Genomic DNA, 22,828 nt, shown 5'->3' with positions numbered 1-22,828 from the left:
GCTGGTACCTACTTGGGATACCTCCCTGCTGCTCCTGACCTTGGGAGCTGCTACCTCTGCCCTCTGAAGCCATGCTCTGCTGACCCTAGAGCCATTTATATGTCTTTCAGACATTTCTTAGCAGCTTAGCAACAGGTAGTGAAAGTATAAAAACAACAGGCCATTTGGTCAGCCAGCTCTCTCCAAAGCACCCAGACTTACTTCTCTTGTCACAGTTCGGAGATAAGGATATGGGAATGAAAACCTGTACAAAAAAGTCCTCTCCAAGGCTGGAAATTGCAAAAGCAGGGAGGATGGTGCCCACCCACTGTGAAGACCACAGGGTATATGACAGCTCATACAAGTTACTTGGGCAGGGCAAATGCTTTGAAATGGAAACACAAGTGTGTGAACAAACCTCACCTCCAAACATACAAATGGACATTTATCAATGAATTTCAGACAAATAAAACACCAACACAAATACAGCGCACCAGGTAACATTATAGGTCCAAAGAACTAGATAAATTAAGCAAAGTTTTTCAAGGGACATAATTACTCAAAGCAGAGAAGGGAAGCAATCCAGTAAATAGAAAAAAAAAAACATGTGCATCCCTTAACCAGCATCTTCACCAGCAGGCTCAGCAGAGCCCCTCAAATTTGGCTTTACCATGGGCAAGAGATGGTGCATGAGCTCCCAAAAGTCTGACAGAAAAAACACCCATCCATGTACATATTGCAATTCACAGAACAGTCCAAAATAGGAGAAGGACCTTGGGGACTGGGGGTGTAATTCACATCCCACATTGTCTGCTGGAGCTCAGTCACCAGGGCTGGCTGGGGATGCTGGAGAGCCCAGCCTGTCTTCCCCAGCGGCTGCTGTGCAGACACCCTTGGAGGGCTCTGCTGCTCCCTTCATTGCCAAGGTATCTGCCTCTCTCCTCTCTGCCTGGTCTCTCCTCATCATTTGCTTCCCCAGAGAGTTGCAAATGGTTTGATCAGACATAAAGTTCTCATACTTCAAATAAATGGTATAAGCACAGCATTCTCCAGGAAGATCTAAAAGCAAAATACTTGATTTAAGGAAGCTTTTCCTCAAGTCATTTTTAATGCTTTTAACTAACCAGCAGTCTGATTTTTTTTTTTTTTTTAATAAAAAAATTAAGTATTTTTGTCCTTCAGTGTTTTTGTGATTAAGGTCCAAGACAGATAGGCTGAGAAAGTTGGGGCTGTTCAGCCTGGAGAAGAGAAGGCTGCATGGAGACCTCATAGCAGCCTTTCAGTATCTGAAGGTGACCTACAAGGATGCTGGAGGACTCTTCATCAGGTGATAGGACAGTGGGGAATGCAGTGGGGAGTGCAGTGATAGGACAAAGGGGAATGGGTTCAAACTTAAACAGAGGAAGTTCAGGTTAGATATAAAGAAGAAGTTCTTTACTGTAAGGGTGGTGAGGCACTGGAATGGGTTGCCCAGGGAAGCTGTGAATGCTCCATCCCTGGCAGTGTTCAAGGCCAGGCTGGACAGAGCCTTGGGTGATATGGTTTAGTGTGAGGTGTCCCTGCCCATGGCAGGGGGGTTGGAACTGTATGGTCTTTCCAACCCAAACCATTCTATGATTCTATGATTTACATTTCCACATAAGGAGAAGAAAACCAAACTGGATCCTGTTTCAGTAGAGACAATGGCAAAAACTCCCACCTACTGCAGTTAGGAGCAGAACAAGACCCATGTGCAAACTTTGGAAGTAAGCTTTTTTGGAAACTACCAAATACTGCAAAGAATCCACAATTTTTTCTGACTTTCTTCCCTCCTTACAGTAACACCTAAAGCACAACCTCAGACAGTTTTGTTGTACATTACTGTGTCATGTAAGTCATATGTATGGTTCCCAATTCTCCGCATAAATACCGATTTGGGTTTTTTTTTTTCTTATTATTACTACAAAAGCACATGGTTTGATTTCAGCAGCAGCTGCATAGACTGCAGATTAAATATAGCAGTCATTGGACTTTCCTTGAGACTCAAACACTTCTGAAAATAAGCTTTTTGGCACCCACTGAGGAACACACGGAACATCTCCTTTAGTTACAAGCCCTCAAAATAAAAAGAACTTATAAAGTTCTTACATGCATCTGTAAGAATTCTGATCTGAGATCTTATGTAACTCTCCTTATAAATATTCAGGGCTGGTCCTGCTCTCACTGAAGTCAGAATATCTTGAGTGCAATCAGTGGTGGCCTCACAGTGTGCAACCGGACAAATAAGATAATAATTGAACATAAGAACCAAATTATTCCGTTTTGACAGCCTCACCTGTATTTGTTGGCTTGTACAGCAGAGGTCATTTAAGGGGCACCGGATAAACAACCTGACTAGTTCCTGCATGCCAGCAGCTCTAAACCTCTACAGCGCACACAGCTCTGCCCTCCAGTCACAGATCTCAGTATTGAAAATGACCTTTCCAAATTTGTTTTGTTTTTCATACATTAAAAAAATCTTTCCCACTGAAGCGAGTGGATTTTCCAGTGAACCCCAGCACTTAACCCCGCAGCATTTTACTATTTCGAGATTAGAGCATGAGTTTCAAAATCTGTCCTGAAGAACAAATGTCTGCATGAAGTTCTGATGACGCTGTACCAAGCCAAAGAGTCATCCTGGAATAGAAAACAATCCAAGCAACAATATTTGGCTCTGGATAGAAATTTTCCCAGAAGTTCAGGAGTAATTGCCTCTTTTCTGCTAAAGCTACAAATAATTCTGAGTCTGGGCTCCTGTGCAGAGCTCCTGAACCGCTGCATAATCTGCCAAAATTGAATATTCTCCTGTGAATAGCTTATATTATTCCTTTTCCTATTAGGTTTTGCCCCAAATATGGTTTTCTGAAGGGGGCTAACCCTGAAACATTTTTACCTCCTAATAAGTAGGTATGCCCAAGTACGGATGCAAGCAGACTGTGAGGTCTTCAACATTTACCTTCACAAGAACTACAACAGATTTGTACTCTTTCTTACTAAAAGCATTTTGGTTTGCTATCAAAAAACCCTACCAGGAGTGTTTTAGTACCACAGCTGACCACAAGATGGAAATGCTTTTCCGCAAGACATCGCCTGATTAGGAAAAATACTAATTACAAAAGATACAGCCTTTTTTTCCAGGAAGGTGCTTTAGAAGCAAAGCAGGGTTTCTCATCCCATCAGCAATTTGTGTAGGAGGCCTCATCTACTTCATGCTTCAGAAGCTGGTTAAGACCCTTTAACCCAGGTGCACAGCCAAGCTGTCACATATTTCTTTTATCTAACAAGAGTTTAATTTAAACTAAACTCAAGTCTTTTCCTGAGAAGTTTTCCCTTTCCTGAGAAGGCCTGTTCTACTCAGAAATCATTCCGATGGAAAACCCTAGTCATTAATGCCAGCAGCTCAGAAACACCAAGCAGAGAAAAGCACCTGTGCTCATTGTTCAATTTGGAAACGTGAAGGATAAAATAAACTCTTTCTTCATACCACTACAGGCTTCCTTTCTGGAGTTAAAAAGCTCTCTGAGGAATGGTTCCAGCCACCCAAAGCCTGGAATGGCAGAGCTCAGGGAGCTCAGTGGGATTTTATGTAACCTGCCACACTGTACCCTGCACAATCAAAACCACTGCTCTAGGATCTAAATGCTAAATGCCATTCATCTTTATTGCTTCTTTACAAAAACATGCAGACTTGCACTGGGATGCCACCGGGCATGAACAGAACTAAAAGGTCATTCCTGTCCCCAGCAGAGGGGTAGCAAACAGGGTGTCAGGTAGGAGACTGTCCCTTTCCCACTTCCAAAGCAGCCCAGGCTGAGGCACCTTCTGCAGCCCAGGATGGGAGGGCTGGCTGCGCTGCTGCAGGGACCATCCCTCACACTGCCACTTCATGTAGCCAAGCTCACTCCAACTTGCTCTTGAACAAACTATTACTATGAAAGAAATGAAAGAATCACTTCTATGTTTTTAATTATCTGATTGAGTTTTCCACTTTAAATCTAATTGAGAAGGCAAGGAGGGAGCTACATTTAAAGACAGACAAGATATTTGCATCTGGTTTGTTGATTATAGTAGCTGCACATTTTACTTTAAACATCAATGGCTTGTAACTGCTATTCAAATGATATGGAAATTGCTACTTTATACCAAATTTTCCCTAAAGCAACAAAGGAAAGGATTAGCAAATGGCTCTGTTCTTTTTCTTTTTTTCCTTTTCAGTTTAATAAAACACAGTGGCAATGGAAAACTCTTTGATGGCTTGTGAACAACACCTGTACCTTTTAATATTTTATTCATACCAAGCTATAGAATATTTTAATCTTGTTGAGTAACTATTATGACAACAATTTCTAACTCAAATATCCTTTATCTGAAGCACTGCATTAACTTATTTTTCACAAGACCTCTTTGCCACAGGAATATGCATACACAGTCTATGTGGATAGTTATGCAAGGGAATTGAGGTACCACCAATAATTTATCATAATTTTCAGATTTAGGTGAAGCAGATGACTATATAGAGTCTGTCTTGTGACACATACCCAAGAAACATCTCTCATATGGTCAGTCCCACTCAAGACTGAATCCTACCCATTCCCAGCAGTACATAGCAGAGCCAGTGCAAATGAGAATCAGACCACAGTCGACCCACAGTGTTATTTTTTCCCACTGAAGGTGTCATGAGTAGAATTGGTTGTGTTCCAATAGCTTGGAGGAATCAGTCTTTCAATCCCTGTCCAGCTCTGCACATTTTTATGCTATCCTAAACCCAGCAACTTTTTAGTGAATCTTAACAGTAAACTTCATTCTGGGCAGTAGAGGTAAAAGAGGTGAGGGATGTACAAAGATGGCTTTAGCAGTCTCCCCAAAATGGATTACTTTTACAAGACTGTTTTAAAACATTTTACAGATTTTGAATGTTACAGCAAGTTACTGATATGGTGGAGAAACACAAACAAATGTGCATCACTGGCTTCTTACATACCTTAAAGGTTCCCACCAAGGAATAGTTTCAACAGGACCATCATCCTTTTCCATCGACTCTGTTGTTACAGAGTCTTCATCACCCCACTGTGTACTTTAATCTGAACATCCCCTCTCAGCACAGCTACCCAGAATCTGCTGAAGGAAGTAAAAGCACATTACAAACAAAACCTTTTAACAATAATCCCATGCAGACACATCAACAGAGTACACTTGTAAAGCAGTTTGTCTAAAGAGACTGACTCACAATGTCTCTATTTTGATGTCAAAGCTTCGAGGCTTCAGGGTGCAAGAACAGTAGGAAATTATCAGGTCTTGACCAAAACAGACACTTTTTTTTTCTTGAAATTAGTTAATTAATTTAAAAGCTCAGACAGTGAAGTCAGTTCTTGTGTCCCTTGAGCATAAAGTGCAGATCTGGTGAGAAACGTTGAATTCTTCATACATAGGCTCAGAAGAGAAATGCAAACAGAACAATTAAACTCAGCAACACCTTTCCTTCAGTAGCAAGTTTCAGTGCATCATCCACAACAGACAGTAATGCTGATCTAGAACTGCCTCCATTACTCAGAGGCACTAATCCTGCACTTACATTCCCGTGCAGCCCCATTACCTTTGGTGGGTTTTTTTCTCACAAATGCAAAAACGTTACTTTTAAACATTTGCCCTGCATTCATCACACTCAACCCAACACAACAGGGCTGGCTGCAATACAATGACCCAAGAGCTCTGATAACCATACTTGCACTTCTGCTTTTGTTAGTCCCACATGAATATTTACACACATTTCCATGACATGTCTCGAGGTTTGCACAGGGTACAGGTTGTCAGCAGCTGAAAGCCATTCACATCTGACAGCTGCTCAAATAGCTTGCTTGAAACAAATAGGTGGTTCCAGCTATTGTCTAGCAGGCAGGTGATTGAGGCATCATTACAAACTGCATCTTCTTTGGCAGCTGCATGGACAAGGAGAGCCTTTCTTGCACTGCTCAGGCCTGCCTGGTGGAGGGGAGGTTTAATTATCATCACTACCTAAAGGGTAACCTGTGGAAGATGAAGACCTGACAGGAACAGACAGGGGGCAAACACAGGACACAGATCACAGCCAATGAGGTAAGTACAACCCAAATAAGAGGGTATGAGGTGGCTGGGAGCAGCAGACGTTGCTGTCAACCAGCATCTCCATACAAAACATATGTTCAAATGCTACTTGAAGAAAAGGCAGTAGAACATCATATGCAGAGCTACAGGATGCTTGGAGGGGGATGCTCAGGGAGGAAAATGGGATTCTCACAGGGAAAACCCAGGGGATCTGTCAGGAGTAGGGAGGTGGAGGACATCGAGTGCACAGTGAAGGGACGGCATGGATGGATACTGGGAGGGACCAGGGAGGAAGATACTCATTGGCCTTCAACCTATCAATGGCCTCCCCTTCCAAACCTGCTTCATGGATCTGATTCTCAGTAGGGAGAGTAGGAATGAGCCGATGAATTGTAATTGTACTTGGAGGAAGAGAGAGGAAACCTGTGCCCTGGGCAAACAGGACCAATGACTGTCCACCATGGGAAGGTGGTCACATGTAACCTCTGTAGGTGAAAAGGTTGCACACAAGGCAAGCAAAAGATGCCATTCAATCTTCTTTCAAATCATGGCATCTCACTTTCTAAAAAACAAAAGCATGTGTGGGGCAGAGATAACATGGGGTGGTCAAATACAGCACAAGAGAGGTGCAGTGCAGACAGCCCTTCTGAGATGCTGGAAATGCTTGTCTTTATACCACACTAATAAAGACAATTATTCCACTCAAGGCTATTTCATATGTTATTAAAAAAAACCCCACCATGAAATTGATGTAAAAGCAGGAAATGTCCATATGTGCACATTACTTCCTTGCAAACCATTTTATATGCAACCCCCCCATCTGTTCTACCTCAACCTTTTTTTCAAAAGAAAACTAATATTTATCTTCATAAATGTAACATTTAAAGGATTTCTGAAATGACTTTACCTACACATCATCACCCTGAGGCTCGTGATGCTGCCACTTTCACCACACTGCATTCTTCCCCCATTCATTCTTCTTCCAAATCTGCGTGAATAATACTCAATAGCAACACCAGCGTGGGTTGTAAATTGCCATGCAGCACCGTGTCGTATCATAAACAATGATGCACATGTACAGCTTCCCTGCCTTTGATCAGAATCAGAACTTTTCAATGTTTTCTTATTAAGGGTAAATTACAGAACAAACCATGCATCCTAGAGTGAGATGGCCTTGGTGGGAATGGTGTGCAGGCGTTAGGGTTTCTTTCTTTCACATTGATACAGCCTTTCAAATATTGCAGCCTTTTCTCTGGAAACGTATGAAAGTGTCAGAATCATGGGGTTTTTCAGTACAAGCATAATTCCTAGGTAATGTCCACCTGAAGAGAGAACCGTGTCTTTTGATTTCGTCTGAGCTCACAAGAAGAGGCGTCAGAAAAGATGACCACATGTATCTCAGTTTGGGAGCGAGTTTCCCATTTCACTTTGCCCTTTCCCAGTTGTACCACCCCCATCAGAAAGAAAAGAACACCCTGGGGACAATCCAGCCGGATCCTAACGTCACCCACAGAGCACACTGCCACCTCTGCCTTCTGTGAGCTGTCTGTACCACCCGCGGGAGCAGGGATGGTCGGGACAGCATCTGCAGCAAACCCCACTGTGAGCCTGAGCCCTCCCGGCAGATGAATCCTTGGGCCAGCAGACATCGGGTCAGGCAGCAAGGAGCAGGAGGCTGTCCTGTAAATCCACCTCCTCACAGCAGCTCATACCTCCCCATGGCAGCTCAGCTTCTTTTGAGCACACAGAGAATCTGGCCTTGATCTCCCTGCAGATTTTTTCCCATGTTCTGTGTACATGGTTACTATTATAAGCGCAATCATGGTGAATGTTTGTGCAAATGATTAGGTCTGAATCTTCTTGGTGCTTTATACATCTTTGTTACTATTTTTATTCTACTTGTATTTTTGGAAACAGTGAGCACAGAAGCATACCCTGCTTTTCTGGAAGCATATGCACACTACGGCTCTAATTCACAAACCTTGAGGTTAATAAGAACAGCAAACATTTATGCCTCAAACCATCAGTGAAGCAATGACCCCCATTATCCAGTCCCAGGGATTACAAAATGCTCATTGCTGCATGTTTGTGCCATGTATTTTTAAAACAAGCCCTGTTTAAAATACGCACAATTAATATTAACAAAGACCTTTAGTTCTCAGTGAGTGGCTGGAACAAGTGCTGCCTTCTGTCTGATGTGCAATGACCTTTGGAAATATTTTTAGGCACTGTCCTATAAGCAATGTGTCTTGAACAAATTACTTCTGCCCAAGTATAAAGCAACATTAACCATGAGGAGGGCAATATGGGATGAATTTGTGTTTTCTAAAAACGGGGGGGGGGGAGAGAGAGGAAATTACTGGAGTTTGTAAGAGGATTCATAAACTGCACCATTTTCTCTCTCATTTAATCCTAACATACAGGACCTTGTGCTGTGGATAAGGATATTCACAACCAACTGAAGTGTTGTGTGATTCTCCCATTTTTGAGTAAAGGAAGAAGAATACAGTAATTAGTTCCTTGTAAGAAACAGAATTAATAGGATCTATTACGCACTTAATTAGCACTGTGTTCTTGAGGAGGAAGATTAATTTGGGTAACTACTGAAAGCTTTCAATCTTCATAACATTAAGCTAAAACCTAAAGTTAGAAGAAACTGGTATGGAGAAACAGCACTCTGTGTTGGAAACAATTGCCTCTCCTAGACACAGGAGAAGCCAAACTGCAGTGTATACTATGGTATACAATTGGCTCATACAGTTACAGATCAATATATATCAGTGATGAAAAAGTCTAGGAAATTACCTGAGGGATTAGGAACAGCTCAGTGAAACAGAGAAAGCAGGAAATATTGTGTCAGGCATTTTCATAACTTACAATTTTTCCCCAAGTCAGAAAGGGAATGTAGAAACAACGAAAATGCAGATTCAGGCTCAGAAACTTAGCAACTACCAAACACATGCAAAATACACATGTACACCCAATACGCTTTCTGTAATCTATTTCTATGGAAAAGTACACAGAAAATAACTGTTTAACTGTGAACTCACCTGCTGGAGGAGCAGCTACCACACACACTAACCTGCTTCCAGCAGTGGCCAACAGTCAATCTGCACAGAGGAGTACCACAAGCAAATACAATGCAAGTCTACAATGGAATACCCCCTCCATGCTATAAGCAGCACTGCTGGTACTTCCTAAGCCAGAGAATCATTTAAACCCTCACTGACTTTAACAACAGGGCAATTGCAGCAAGCAGTATCATCCTTAGAAGTTAAACTTGAGGTAGCAGAAAGATTTGGTACAGGCATAAAATATACATATATACAAATACCACATATAGAATGGATATAAGCCATATGAAAAGATTGTGAATGTACAGTATTCATTATATAAAAAACAAAACAACCCCCCTGCAGCCCTCTGCACATATAAACACAACCTATATGTATAAAAAATGAGGTCTTATTTGTAATCCACAGATTTTTTCACACAACCATAAGCTCATGAAAAGGAGATGGAATCAGCTGTATTTTAACTGCCAACAAAAACCAGTGGATGTGGTTACCCCACAGACAAAAGCTAATGTACCTGTGTTCAGTCATTCTGTAGCAAATTAAGAGCTTCCAGGAAGCATTTTATCAATAGATGATACCACAAACCAAACCCTTGTCAAAATTTAGAGAGGAAATATAAAATTAAGGGTCTTGTTCTTACCCACTTAATAGAAAAGCCAAGTGCCAGAATAATCATCACCTTTTGAAAGATGAACCAAGTTCCAGTTTGGTTTTTTATTTATTTAGCCAAGATTCCTGAAAGGAAAAGAAAAAGGAAATAAAACTCCATGTAGAAATACTTCTGATGCAGGAAAACCATGGGGTATGATTGAATAAAGGATCACCCACTTTAGGTGACACTGCCAGACAATTTCCTTCCCTGTTCCATCACCATTAGGCTCCTTTTTAAGCTCATTTCTTCATAAGTCACCCACAAAGGCCCCATGGCACCAAAATATCATATTCACAGGAGGCTTTGTTAGTGGGGACAGGGTGCAGGCTGCGATGAGCATTGGGAATGGGAGTGAGCGGTGCTTTCAGAGTTAACAGCTCTCAAAGCTTGAAGGCGAGCAACTTTAACATATGGGTAGAGATAAGCAAAGCTTTGCCAGCTGCCAGTGTCTGTCTTTCCAGATAATTTGGCCGTGAACCTTTTTTCAATGCAGTGCTGCAGTTCTTTGTCTGACCTGATCCTCTCTGAAGCTCACCAGTGTAGACTGTCACGAACCCTGAAACTCGTCTGGGTCTGAAAGAGCGAGTCCTGTTCTGACATGAGAGCCAGAAGGCATCAGCTCTTACCAGATTTCAGCAATGTCACCTGCATATAAAAATCTCAGTGTCTACATTCAGCTCCACAAGTGTTTGTTCTTCCTTTCCTTGGTAACTGTTTGACCCATGTTGGCACGCTCAGTCCAAAATCTGCTGCAATCACCTGTTTTAGTAACATCTGTTGTTGAGAAGGACAAACAACAACCTAAATAGTCTAACTGACATCAGACTATGGAGAAATAATAAAATCTTCCCTCCCCCCATTAAACTCAGATTGAAAGGTGTATTCTGTGTCATTTTTCCTGTTTGAAACTTGGATATGAAATTCTTCTGGTGTAATGGTGCCACCAGCAGATAACAGCTAGAACTGGGTTTAGCTGAAAAACCCAGGTAAGAATACAGATTGCTCTACATAGGTTATTTAAACTTCCAAAAATGTAGCCTTTAATTATTGAAAACAATATTTTGATAAGAACGCGGAAGCTAGAAGTGGTTCTAACAGTGATTTATCAGTAGGTAAAAACTTACATTCATAATTCTCTGTGTAAGTTCCTTATGACATCCTCTATGATTTATAAAGATGGGAAAGTGTGTGGCACAGGGTGGGGTTTTTTTTCCCCCACAGTAGAAACTAGTGATTTTTCATGTCTGAACAACTGACAAACACGGGAGCAGTAACAACATTGAACTCTGAGAACTGAATGACTGGAACTCTTCGGTGTTGTTTATGTGAATATTGATCTGATAAACCCTGAATATCCAAGTGGAGCAACTCCTTTTCTCCAGGGAGACCCAGGACTCTTTGACACTTCTGTTGCACAGGGAGGAAGAATTGAGAGTACCCATTTCTACAGTGTTGATATTCTCAATGTTACTGTCACCTTTCTATCTACAGCAGCTTTATTACATTTAAAATTGGTATTTCTCATTCATATTTACTTAGCTGCTTCAGGAATTTAGAATATAACCCAACACGTGCTCAGATAGGTTTGCAAGCATAAAGGATTCCCAAGAAAAAAGTGAAAAAGGAAAGCAGACACTAAAAGGTGTCACTGCTCAATTGTGCAGAAAGACAGAACAAAACCCCAGTGCAGAACCTTACCGCAGTTCACCAGTGCTCTTTCATTCCCTTACCAGAATGTCATACCTCTTGGAAGCTACCAGCTCAGGCACTGCGTGGTCCACCTCTGAACTGCTGATGGATCTAACAAGGACAGCCAGAGATGGCACACTCTGCTTCTTTGCTACTGTAAGATCGGTCTTAAAAAGTCACCTCCTTCACCTCCAGCCTTCTAGCCTGGCCCAGCAAGGTCTCTCAATGGGGAAATAGGGCAAAGCAAGACATTTGAACAAAGTTCCCCAAATATATTTGCAGAAAGCAGCTGTTTGTAAGGTTTTCCATATGTATATGTGTAGAGTTATTTCAGAAATAGTTATATTAAAAGCCTTCATAAAGCAAAAACTATGAACTATTAAAAATAACATACTGTGGTATTCAAAATTAAAAGGTATGCTAATAAAGCCTGCTCTAGCTGAGTTTGTCTATTCTCCTGTAGACAGGAACTACTTCAGGTCATAAATAAAACTTCCAAAAATGCTTCCCAAGTCAACTTTAAAACAAGAATACATTAAAAATGCATTCTTCATGCTTATTCTGCTGAAGTGCTGGAAAGCCTTATTGTATTAATTCTAACAAAGTAAAATATAGTTATTTGCCCTTCCTTTTATAGGATCAAGCTTAAATCCTACTTGACTGAAATGCATAAGCAAAGAATTTTAGAAACCATAACCAATTAATGATATATTCTTATCTGTTACATAAATAATGAAATTACTTCATTTAAGCAACTAGCACATAGCCCTAAAATGCTTACATCTTTAACAACAACTTATCTGATAATGTATTTTCTTTTTTAGACATATATCAATTAGAATCAAGTAACTAATGTTTCTTTAGGGTGCAGGGTGTATTAATACAAGCTATGCAATAAATTGGTACAGTTTAATTTTTAAAACTTGTCTTGGGGAAAAAAGCACGATATCCTTCACATAAAAAAGAGACTGCCAAAAATTCAGGATAGGCCGAACAACACTGATGCTACAAAGCAAAAATGACACCAAACTTACCCTCCTTGCAGAAAGCATCTCATGCAAAACTGTAAGGACAGCAAGGAAGCACCAGAGTAACAGCTAACCTTTTATTTCCCTCAAATATATCCCTATATTTTGCTTGCTATGACAAAGATTTAATGAGAAAAAATGCTGCAGGCTACAGCTGGGCATGGCTTTTTCCTCCCATAAACTTCTCTAGATAGTAAGTCAGCCGTCCACTTCATCAGCTCCAAAACTACACAGAAAAGGCATTAATGCTTCCACAATTTCACAGGTTGCTTCTTTTTTGTGATGAAAATAATGTAAAAGATTACAAGCTTCTCAGTTACTATGGTAGAAGGAGCTTTAAAATGTCTTGGTATAAATTTGCCCTGGTTTTCTTCAAATACACTGAAAAGTAGTAATTGTCCATACAAGTAGTCATATCCATAACATGAGCCAGCAGTGTGCTCTTGCAGCCCACAAAGCCAACCATATCTTGGGCTGCATCCAAAGGAGCGTGACCAGCAGGTTGAAGGAGGTGATCCTGCCCCTCTATTCTGCTCTTGTGAGACCTCACCTGGAGTATTGTGTGCAGTTCTGGTGTCCTCAACATAAAAAGGACCTGGAACTGTTGGAGCAACTCCAGAGGAGGCCACGAGGATGATCAGGGGACTGGAGCACCTCCTGTATGAAGACAGGCTGAGAAAGTTGGGGCTGGAGAAGAGAAGGCTGTGTGGAGACCTCATAGCAGCCTTCCAGTATCTGAAGGGGGCCTATAGGGATGTTCGGGATGGACTCTTCATTAGGGACTGTAGTGAGAGGACAAGGGGTAACAGGTTCAAACTTAAACAGGCGAAGTTTAGATTGAATATAAGGAGGAAGTTCTTTACTGTCAGGGTGGTGAGGCACTGGAATGGGTTGCCCAGGGAAGCTGTGAATGCTCCATCTCTGCCAGTGTTCAAGGCCAAGTTGGACAGAGCCTTGGGGGAGATGGTTTAGTGTGAGGTGTCCCTGCCCAGGGCAGGGGGGTTGGAACTGGATGATCTTAAGGTCCTTTGCAATCCTAACTATTCTATGATTCTATGAAACCATGAAGGTATGGATTTCCTTTCAGAAAAGGAACTGGGAGTTAGATCATGGTTGCAGTAATGTAATTGAGCTAAACTCAACTGCCCTCAGAAGTTACTCCAGACTGAAATATGAATTGGGCAATATAAGAATCAGATCAGTTATCAGCAAGATAACTTAAAACAAGCCTTCCATCAGCTGATGTACAGATTTTGAATATGAGTATATATGCAAGAAACATACTCTGTCATCCTTTACAGCCATAGCCTTTCACTGTCCTTACCTCAAGTTCAATGGAGCTCATCTGGAGCACCCTGGCAGCCCTGTGGGGCCCTCAGCGCACAGACCCACAGCTCAAAGTCACTGTCACCCGTTGTGTGTTCACACTGTTGCACCTGCATATTTTACTTCACACACAAAAGGTCAGAAGCTTGCCAGCAGGCTGCCTGCCTTCTCCAACATACAATGCACAGAGAAAAAGAACTCCAAGGAGCCGCTTGCTGTAATTTCCTGCAATTTAAGACTATTTATTTTTAAAACTTCTGCTGCCAACCTCCCCATCTGACTGTCACACTCTCGCTGGATTTTATCATCAGAACATAGTAATTTATTAGAGATCAAATGCAACCAGTTATTTTATTGTCTTGGTTTTCAATACTACTCAGCCGTTTTAGCTCTGAATCCTCAGGGCTCTCTATAATTAATGGTTCTTTAACAGAGGCAGTGAGGGGACTAGCTGTGCAAAGCCAGTGTTAACCCTTACGTAGACCAACATAAAACCACAGTGAGGGGCTGCATTTGCAAAGGGGTGGCAACGAATGATCCACAGAATTGAGTCTACTTTTGACATTTGAAAAGTTCTCTTTCATACAAGTGGGCTGTGTATAGCCACTGCCTACCCACATGATTAGGAACTGGTCTGTGCCTGCGAATGTTAATTAACAGACGGGGGGTCACACTCACACATATGGCATTTCTGGAGCCTGAAACTTCCATAAAAGCTTTTGTGGCAGCTGAAGGGAATTGAGATGAGAGAATGGGAATGATCAAGTGAACGGCTGAATATTCGCAGTGTCAGGTATGCACTACGCTGGCTGTTAATAGTGGCGCTGCTGGAAAGATGCATGTGAGAACCAGGGGCAAGTTAGCATGGAATATTTGAGCCAGAAAATTGGGTGCTGGGTGATCATTACACTTGAGAGAGCAAAAGAAGAGAATAATAAGGATGCCCAGCATCAAGCACACTGACTTTTCTCCTCTGCATTTTCCCCCTGTCATATTTGAGGGGTAAAAAGTGTGGCTACAAAGAAGATGGAGGCACCCTATTTACAAGGAATCACATGGAAAAGACGAGGGGTGATGGGCACAAGTCACTCCCAGGGAGATTCTGATTAGACACAAGAGGAAAATGTTTCCTCCAGCCATTGGAATAATCTCCTCAGGGAAGTGGTGGATTCCTCAACATCAGACACTCTCAAGAGTCAGCTGGACAGGGTGCTGGGACACCTTGTCTAGGCTTTTATTGCCATGAAAGGCTGGACCAAATTATCCTTGAAGTCCCTTGAGGTCCCTTCCAAGCTGGTATTCTGTTATTCTATGAAGAATATTCACAAGTAAATATTGAATTTTGTTCCTACCTTGGAAGATAATCTCCTGTTAATAGGAGCTCTTAGCTCTCTAGGTCAGTATTGCCAGTGCCCAGAGAAGGTCAAATAGCAGGTATTTGGCAAGAAGCAAGCATCATCCCACAGTAAAAGAAGACCAATAATGAACACATTTTCCTTTAAATTTTAGCATCTTGTTATCACCCTTTTTTTCCAGCTATGTGACCTATTGCCACGAATAGAAAATAACACAGCACAGGAAAACAATGATATCAATCAAGGTCTGCTCTCAGCTATATATTTTTGCATTAGTGCGTTTTTCATAGTTAGGAGGGCTGGGTTTGACCTCAGAACGTTCCAGTAATCTGTTGTGAAAACAAAACCACAGAAAAAATCACTACATTTGATATCCACTTATTAAAAATTGCTACTGCAATTGGAATTCTGAAGGGGCTGCCCTAAGAAAGCTTTGTCCTTTTCTGGGTGAACTATTTAAAGCAGTAGCCTGGACTGAACTTCAGTGTTCTCACTAATTTGACCATGTTTGTCTTTTACCCAAAGCATTCCCAGCAAAAACAGCTGCCAGAGCTCCTGTGCAGCACTTGTCTCAAGAAGACAGACTCTGATTTTTGCAGTTCTCTTACACAGTATTTTAAGAAGCTGTTTTCAAAGTCTCTCATCAAATAGCTTTTAGTAGTGACAGATACGCCTGGTGTAAGTCTGTTAGTTTCCCACAAGCAAAAGCTTTGGGGAGACTTTCAGGAGTGTAAATCATAGACACTGAATGAATTATAATTAACTATCAAGATCAATGGTGGGCACAAAGTACTGCTGTAGATATTGCTGAATAAGTGACAAAAGGCATAAACTAAACAACCATAGTATCAGACTATTGTTCTGTTATTGAACTAATACAAAAAATGTAAACTGTACTTTGAACTACACACTCATTATTTCTAAGGAATTCCTACCAAAGCAAGCAGGGAAACACTGAATTTTACAGGTCACATTTAGTGTACTAAATGGAGTCTGAAACCTATAAACAATTTGTAATAATCAAATTCTAAACATACTAATCTACGTTGGCACAATTCTTCTTATGGCTATGTTACTACCTACTTATTTAATAATAGTAAAAACAAGTTTAAATGCATACTAGCATGAGAGTTATGATGTAAACCACTATGTCTCTGATAGTGCAGCCTTCATCAGTGTGAAAAGTCGCATAGCAATCTATGAACTGAACAATACTGAACAAAAAAGAAACCTTACTGAATAAATTGCAATACGAGAGCAGAGCTTTATTACTATAATACCTACACTGCCATGTACTTTAGAGGCAGGCACTTGTCTTTCCTATCACACTTTCAGGGAGTTTGAGCCGGAAGCTCAATGAAGAAGGAAATAACAGAAGATTAAAAACAGCTAAAGTGGTTTCCAGAAAATTGTATTCTTGCCCTGCCTTTGTGTTGGTAGGAAAGGAACATGCCTCAACATGCAAACCAGCCCCGGAGTGCACTGGGGAGGAACAAGTCTTTGTTTAAAGCAGCACAAGATTACCCCTGCACTTCCTTATTCAGTCAGCTTCTGGTAACCATAGAAAACTGGTATACAGAACACACAGCCTGAACGGTGGATGTAAATGGCTGTTGATAAATAGGATCATATGTAATGTTGGACACTTTCTTACCTTCCTCACTCATGCTTGGCTAATCAGGAATCTTGACGTCATTTTGACCATTAACAAACACTGTGACTTCTCTCAAAACCAAACATTTTGCTTCCAATCCCTTGGAACTCTGGTAAAAAAAAGAAATAAAAAAAAAAAGAAAAGAAAAAAAAAAGAAAAATGAGAGGAGAAAAATTCACCTATGGGCAAAGACATAGTATAAAATAGGAAGCATCCTGTGGTATACACAACATTTTAACATACACCGTTGTCTAAGGTAAAAACCACAACCTAATTTTTGGATTTGAGTTAGCTCGTGCCATTTCAACTCCTCAGTGAGCACAACCTCTGCTAGGTTAAGATTTCTTATCCTTCATAAAGTTAAAACCCTAAGTGCCTGCAGATAATGGTGTTAACTTATTTCTTTAGTTTCACTCAGAAACACAGCCACAAAGCTTTTGGATTGTAGTCCTACCAGTAAGAAGCACAAGGCTTTGTTTCATAACACTACAGAGCAGCTTAAAATGATGTCCTTATTTTTGTATCTTCTGTCAGGCATGAATATAGGCATGGAACAGACAGTTAAGCTAAAAAGTATATACAGCAAGGAACAGCCTGCTGTCAATGATCAATACTATTGACAATTTCTTTCTAAGTGCACAGTCATGAAAAACTGAGTTATATTCAGAAGGAAAAGACATTCCTAACAGCAAAGCATTATGGTAAACGTAAACAAATATATTTATGCTCCCAGGGTGTGCTGATTCCCAGGCTTGATGCGTGTCCCAGGGAGTGTGGGCTAGAATAGAACAAATTTCATCACTTCCCCACTTCCTTTGCTAATGGTTTCTGTATCATGCAGCACAAGGACTTATGTAAGTTACTTCTTTATTAAGCAAGAGTACGCCTGCATTCAGGCAAGACGTATTTCTCAAGTGAGAGCACTTAAAAAAAAAAAACCACACTAAATTTTTCAGTTTCTGAACGTAGGATTTGATCATGAATCTTATTCTTTCAGAGTCCTAGAGGCACTTTCACTGGTTTCATAAATAACCACGGAACAACCTGAATTTTGAAGAATAAAAATTAATCTTTAACCAATAATTTCAGTGGAAGTTACATGAAGCAGATTTGCACCCATTAAACAGAAGCTGTTCTCAAATTCAGGCTTGCTTTCACAAATAGGTTGAAGCACACAACTGGATACCAGAGCATCACCCACTCCCTGTCAGAGGCTGAACCACTGGTGTTCCTGAAAGTTACATTTCTATTCAAATGCATTTTGAGACATATGAATACCTTTAAAACTACTTGTGTGCTTTCTAGGAAATCCAAATGGTTTCACCTTCCTCTCATTTACAATTTTAGGAAGCTAGGGCCACAATATCTAAAACTGCCACATAGCTGTTTTAAGACTAATTTTTGAGTTTTAGCTCATGATAGTTAAGCATTAACAGTGACTAGGGATATGCTGAGAAATTTGATGTGCTTTCTTTGCCCCTCATTCTCCAATATGAGTTCTCATCCTAATGCTTCAGCATTGCTGATTTCTGTGTCTTTGTGAAGGGGTAGAATAAAGACCTAATTTGGTGGCAGGGAATCTGCTTCTGTTCTGTCTGTAACTCTCCAATAGAAAAGCTTTTTGTATTAAACTGTAAAGAAGTCACTGGACAAACTCAAGGAAAATGAATCAGTCATTGTAAAAAAAATGCACTTTCAAATTAAATATTATGAATTATGTTTGTTCATTCATTCATGGTCCTTATTGGTATTTGCTGTAAAATAACAGCTAGTGTATTCAGCAAATGGTTGAACACTAAGTGGTATTCTGATACTTAAATCACAATTACTTCTCTGTTTCAGAATGGGATTATTTCCTATTTACCTGCTGACAGTAGAAAACATGGTTGAATTAAGAAAAAAATCAAGAGATCTTTCTCCATTTATCTCTCATGAGGGAACTTCCTTGATTTAAGGCACAGGATGAAGTTCACTGCCAAGTATATATTTACAAACAGAATCACTGCCTAATGCTTTGTGATTGGAGCTGCATCCTCAGGGTGCAATTACAGCAATTATCTGGATGGATCTCTCATCAGTAACCTTTGACTCATCTCCTACAAACTGTCAGTCTTCATCATCAAATGGGGAAAGCAGCGTATTGTTTCTATTCAATCATCTGCTTCTGAGAAAGAGGAAACTCCACTATTAGGACAGCCTGCCTGCTCATACATACGACCTCCTGTAGCTGGCCTGCATCTGCCAGACGGAGTGGCAAGCCCCAGAATGAACAGCAGTTCACTCCTATACTGTTCTCCTGTCAAGCTGAAGCCAGCAGGCATCCTCACGCACTTCAGCATTTCTCTTAGGAATTTCAAGAAAAGCAAAGAAAAAAACCCACCTTGTTATATGCAAAGTATAGATGCATTGCCTAATCCTAAAGGTGCTGAGTATCTTAGTCTGAAGACTAAGTGTTAGTTACGCATCAAATCTTCAAAGTTAGTCCCAAAAGGAAGAGATCACTGCCTCAGCTCCCATCTAAGTGGAATGAATTCACTGAACTAAATAGATTTACTATAAACTTACACCTATGCAAAGATGGAGCATAGTCTTACCTTAACACTGTTATGACATCTATCATCACACAATTGTTACTGAAGTCACTTCACAGTGAAACAGCTGATGACTTACTGTAATAGAACAACAAAAAATCACCATTGCCTTAAAGGGAGCATAGCTTAGTTCTCTCAGCATGCAGTACTTCCAGAAGAAGGATGGCAGTTCCAAGGCTTAGTTATGATCACCATTAGCTGCTACCACCCATTTGATTAGTTGGCAATAAAAGCAAGGCTCTTTCTTATCAAAGCAAACAGCAATGTCACTCCTTTGCATTCCTCCCATTAGCTGCAAATGTTACATGGACAGGGCAGGGATAAAACCAATAATAACTGAATCTGGGGAAAAAAACCCCCCCAAACCACCGAAGTTAAAAATACACAAAATCATTTACAGCAGTAACTCAAAGAGTCAACTACCAAAGCAGAAAGAAACTAAATTGTTCATTGTCAACTGCCAATTCAAAGTGAAAACAGATTGGACCAAAGCTGTCAGAAAATTCTTTACCACTCTGTAACGATCACACAGCCATAATGCCAGACAGAGTCCAGCTGTTTAAGTGACTAACTTCAAACAATAGCTGGGCTGTTTAAAAGCACAACAGGGAATGATGTTTGTCTGAAGATATACTGTATTAATGTAAATTGCTTTCAAATGCACATTCTGTGTCTTAAAACAAAAAATAGATATTAAAACCTGTGTGAGTGGAAATTACAGCCATATATAACATTGTCAGCTGTAATTCAGTCATCCATTAGTGACTGCATCTAGTGAGCTTACATCCAGTGGGAAAGACTGTGACGAAGGAAAACGTTATTCATTTTACTCTTTCTACTTAAGACTATGGAGTCTGTGTTCCCTTTATGAAACTTCCAATTACCATCAGATGATACTCCCTTTGTATGTCCTTCTTAGGAGATGCTATACCACCAACTCCTGCCCATGGCTGTTAGTCATGCTGCCATAGTGCCTTTGTATCATCTTAAGCACTGACCTTTAAAAAGTTATTTCAGTTTTAATTCTGAGTTTAATGTCTCTGGAAGTGATTAACAGCATTGGCTTAATGTGATTTGGTCCTTGACCATTTACTCACCACCTTCTGCTAATGTAACTTAATCATTACATGCTGCAACACCCCAGGTTTCTATTTCTAGTTCAGTAAGATTAAACTAGTAATAAGCAGCAGCATATTGTATCATCAGTGGGCTTCATTGTTCCTGAAGGCAAAAGGATTAAATCAGAGATGAATTTTGGTCTGTGCATCATCTTTGTCATCTGTACAATGGAGACAACACAGCTATGGTTCGAGAGACAGCTAGGCTTCCTCATAACAGAAATTAAATTCCCGTCTGCTAACTTTGTGTTAGCTATCTCTGCAGTATTACTTGTGAGACTGTTGAATAACAAATTGATTTTAACTAACAAAAAAGGAATCATGTCAAAGATCTTCAGTAGATGCACTGACAGACAGCAGACTTGGTAATCAGCAAAAAGCTTTGAAAGACAGGAAAAAGATTAGTTGGGATACAAAGGAGAGGATGGCAGGAACTTAAAAATGACAGTTCAAGAAAATTTCTTGGAACATGCACAAGAATGGAAATCAGATGGAAATCCAGCTTCCACATCTACTCTACCAGAATAATGCTTAGATGATGAGTAAAGATCATCGCATGGCAAAACCTGACATCACAGCATGCAGAGAACAAGCCTTTGTGGTGATGCTGTATATGGAGCATGCATATGACGCTTTGATTGCAGCATAAGCTTTGACGCTTTGTCTGCATGCATCTCTGCGTGCAGAGAACAGGTCTCTGGGGTGACACTGACTGTGCATCATTTCCACACTGTTGAGTCAAAGCTTAACTTGGAGAAAACAGAAAAGACAAGCTCATCCTTTTATGAAGGACTAGAACATTTCCCATGGCCTATGTGCACAATTCACCTCACCTTAAGGACTTTTAAAATCTGTTCCTTGTTAAAAGCCCTAAAATCTCTGTAACTAGAGATTTCTTAGATAAACTGCTTACCTTATCATTAAGAAATAATTTTACATGATATGTGGCTTAACAACAACAGAAAATGTACTAACATGCCCCCAGTGCACACCCACAACACCTCCCTTGCAGTGGTGGCACTCACCTGACTTTCCATTGAGCCAATGCAGCCAAGTAAGCCAGAGCAGCAGACAAACACAGCGAAGGAATGCGCAGGTTGAAGAGGCATTGCAGTCAATGCACATGGAGGGACCAGCCATACAGCTGAGGCTGTTCCAGCTGCACTGGGAGCAAATGCAGCTGCATCCCAGCAGAAGGTATGCACACCCCATCCTTTCCTGACAGCGATGACTACACTTTGTAGTGAACACTGTGACTTATTAGCCTGCTCAGGAAAAAGAAGCTACAAAGAACTCTTTTTATCTAGCTTTGATGTACACAAAATCATCAGCAGGAAAGCTTAACAAGTCAAAACTAAGACCAAAAAAAAAAAAAGTCAAAGCACCTTTCACAATTTTGCAAGGGCAGGTAGTGACAGCATCAGGGGTGATGGCTTTAAACTGAAATAGGGAGATTTAGATAGGCCATTACATCCAATTGGACAATATCCAGAAGTTCTTCCCTGTGGGGGTGCTGAGGCGCTGGCACAGGGTGCCCAGAGAAGCTGTGGCTGCCCCATCCCTGGCAGTGTCCAAGGCCAGGCTGGACAGGGCTTGGAGCAACCTGCCCTAGTGGAAGGTGCCCCTGCCCGGGGCAGGGGGTTGGAACTGGATGAGCTTTAAGGTCCCTTCAACCCAAACCAGGCTGGGATTCTCACACGTATCACTTTTCTGCCCGCTTGCATGGATGTGAACATGTACTGCCATCTACAGGAAGCTACTCTAATTACCTCTATCGGTCATAACTCGGCACAATGCTTAATTAAAAGCTACCACGCAAGCACACGCTGCAGCCCTACTCTCGCTGACAATAGCTACTTTTCTTCATTTCCTTGGAAGATTCTAGGATTTGCGTGGAAAAAATACTTCAAAGTTTCAGAAGTCTCAGTCTAATCGATACATCAAATCTCACTTTTGCATCACCATACGCCACTTACTGGCATCATTGAGGGTACTGTGCTTCAAGGTCTCAGTTATATTATGGAGCCCAATTAGTAAAAATGTATCCAGAGTCATGGGTTTACTCTTTCTCTGCTTTCATCTACTGGGTATGTGTGCCTGTGCAGACACTGCTTCTCCTCAGGCATTAACTATTTAAAGCAGAGATAATTTCTGCTTGCAGAGGAAACTCACAATGCATGCTTCATATCACATAGAAAGCTTCTTTTCCAAACCAATTAGTTATTTAAAAACACTGTTGGAGAACACTACAGAATACTTG

Source organism: Neopsephotus bourkii, unplaced genomic scaffold (assembly GCF_033783945.1).
Source record: "Neopsephotus bourkii isolate Nb327-2 ecotype Australia unplaced genomic scaffold, CSIRO-AGI_Nbou_v1 NB_1663, whole genome shotgun sequence".
Lineage (NCBI taxonomy): Eukaryota > Metazoa > Chordata > Aves > Psittaciformes > Psittacidae > Neopsephotus > Neopsephotus bourkii.
This window is presented reverse-complemented; position numbering follows the sequence as displayed.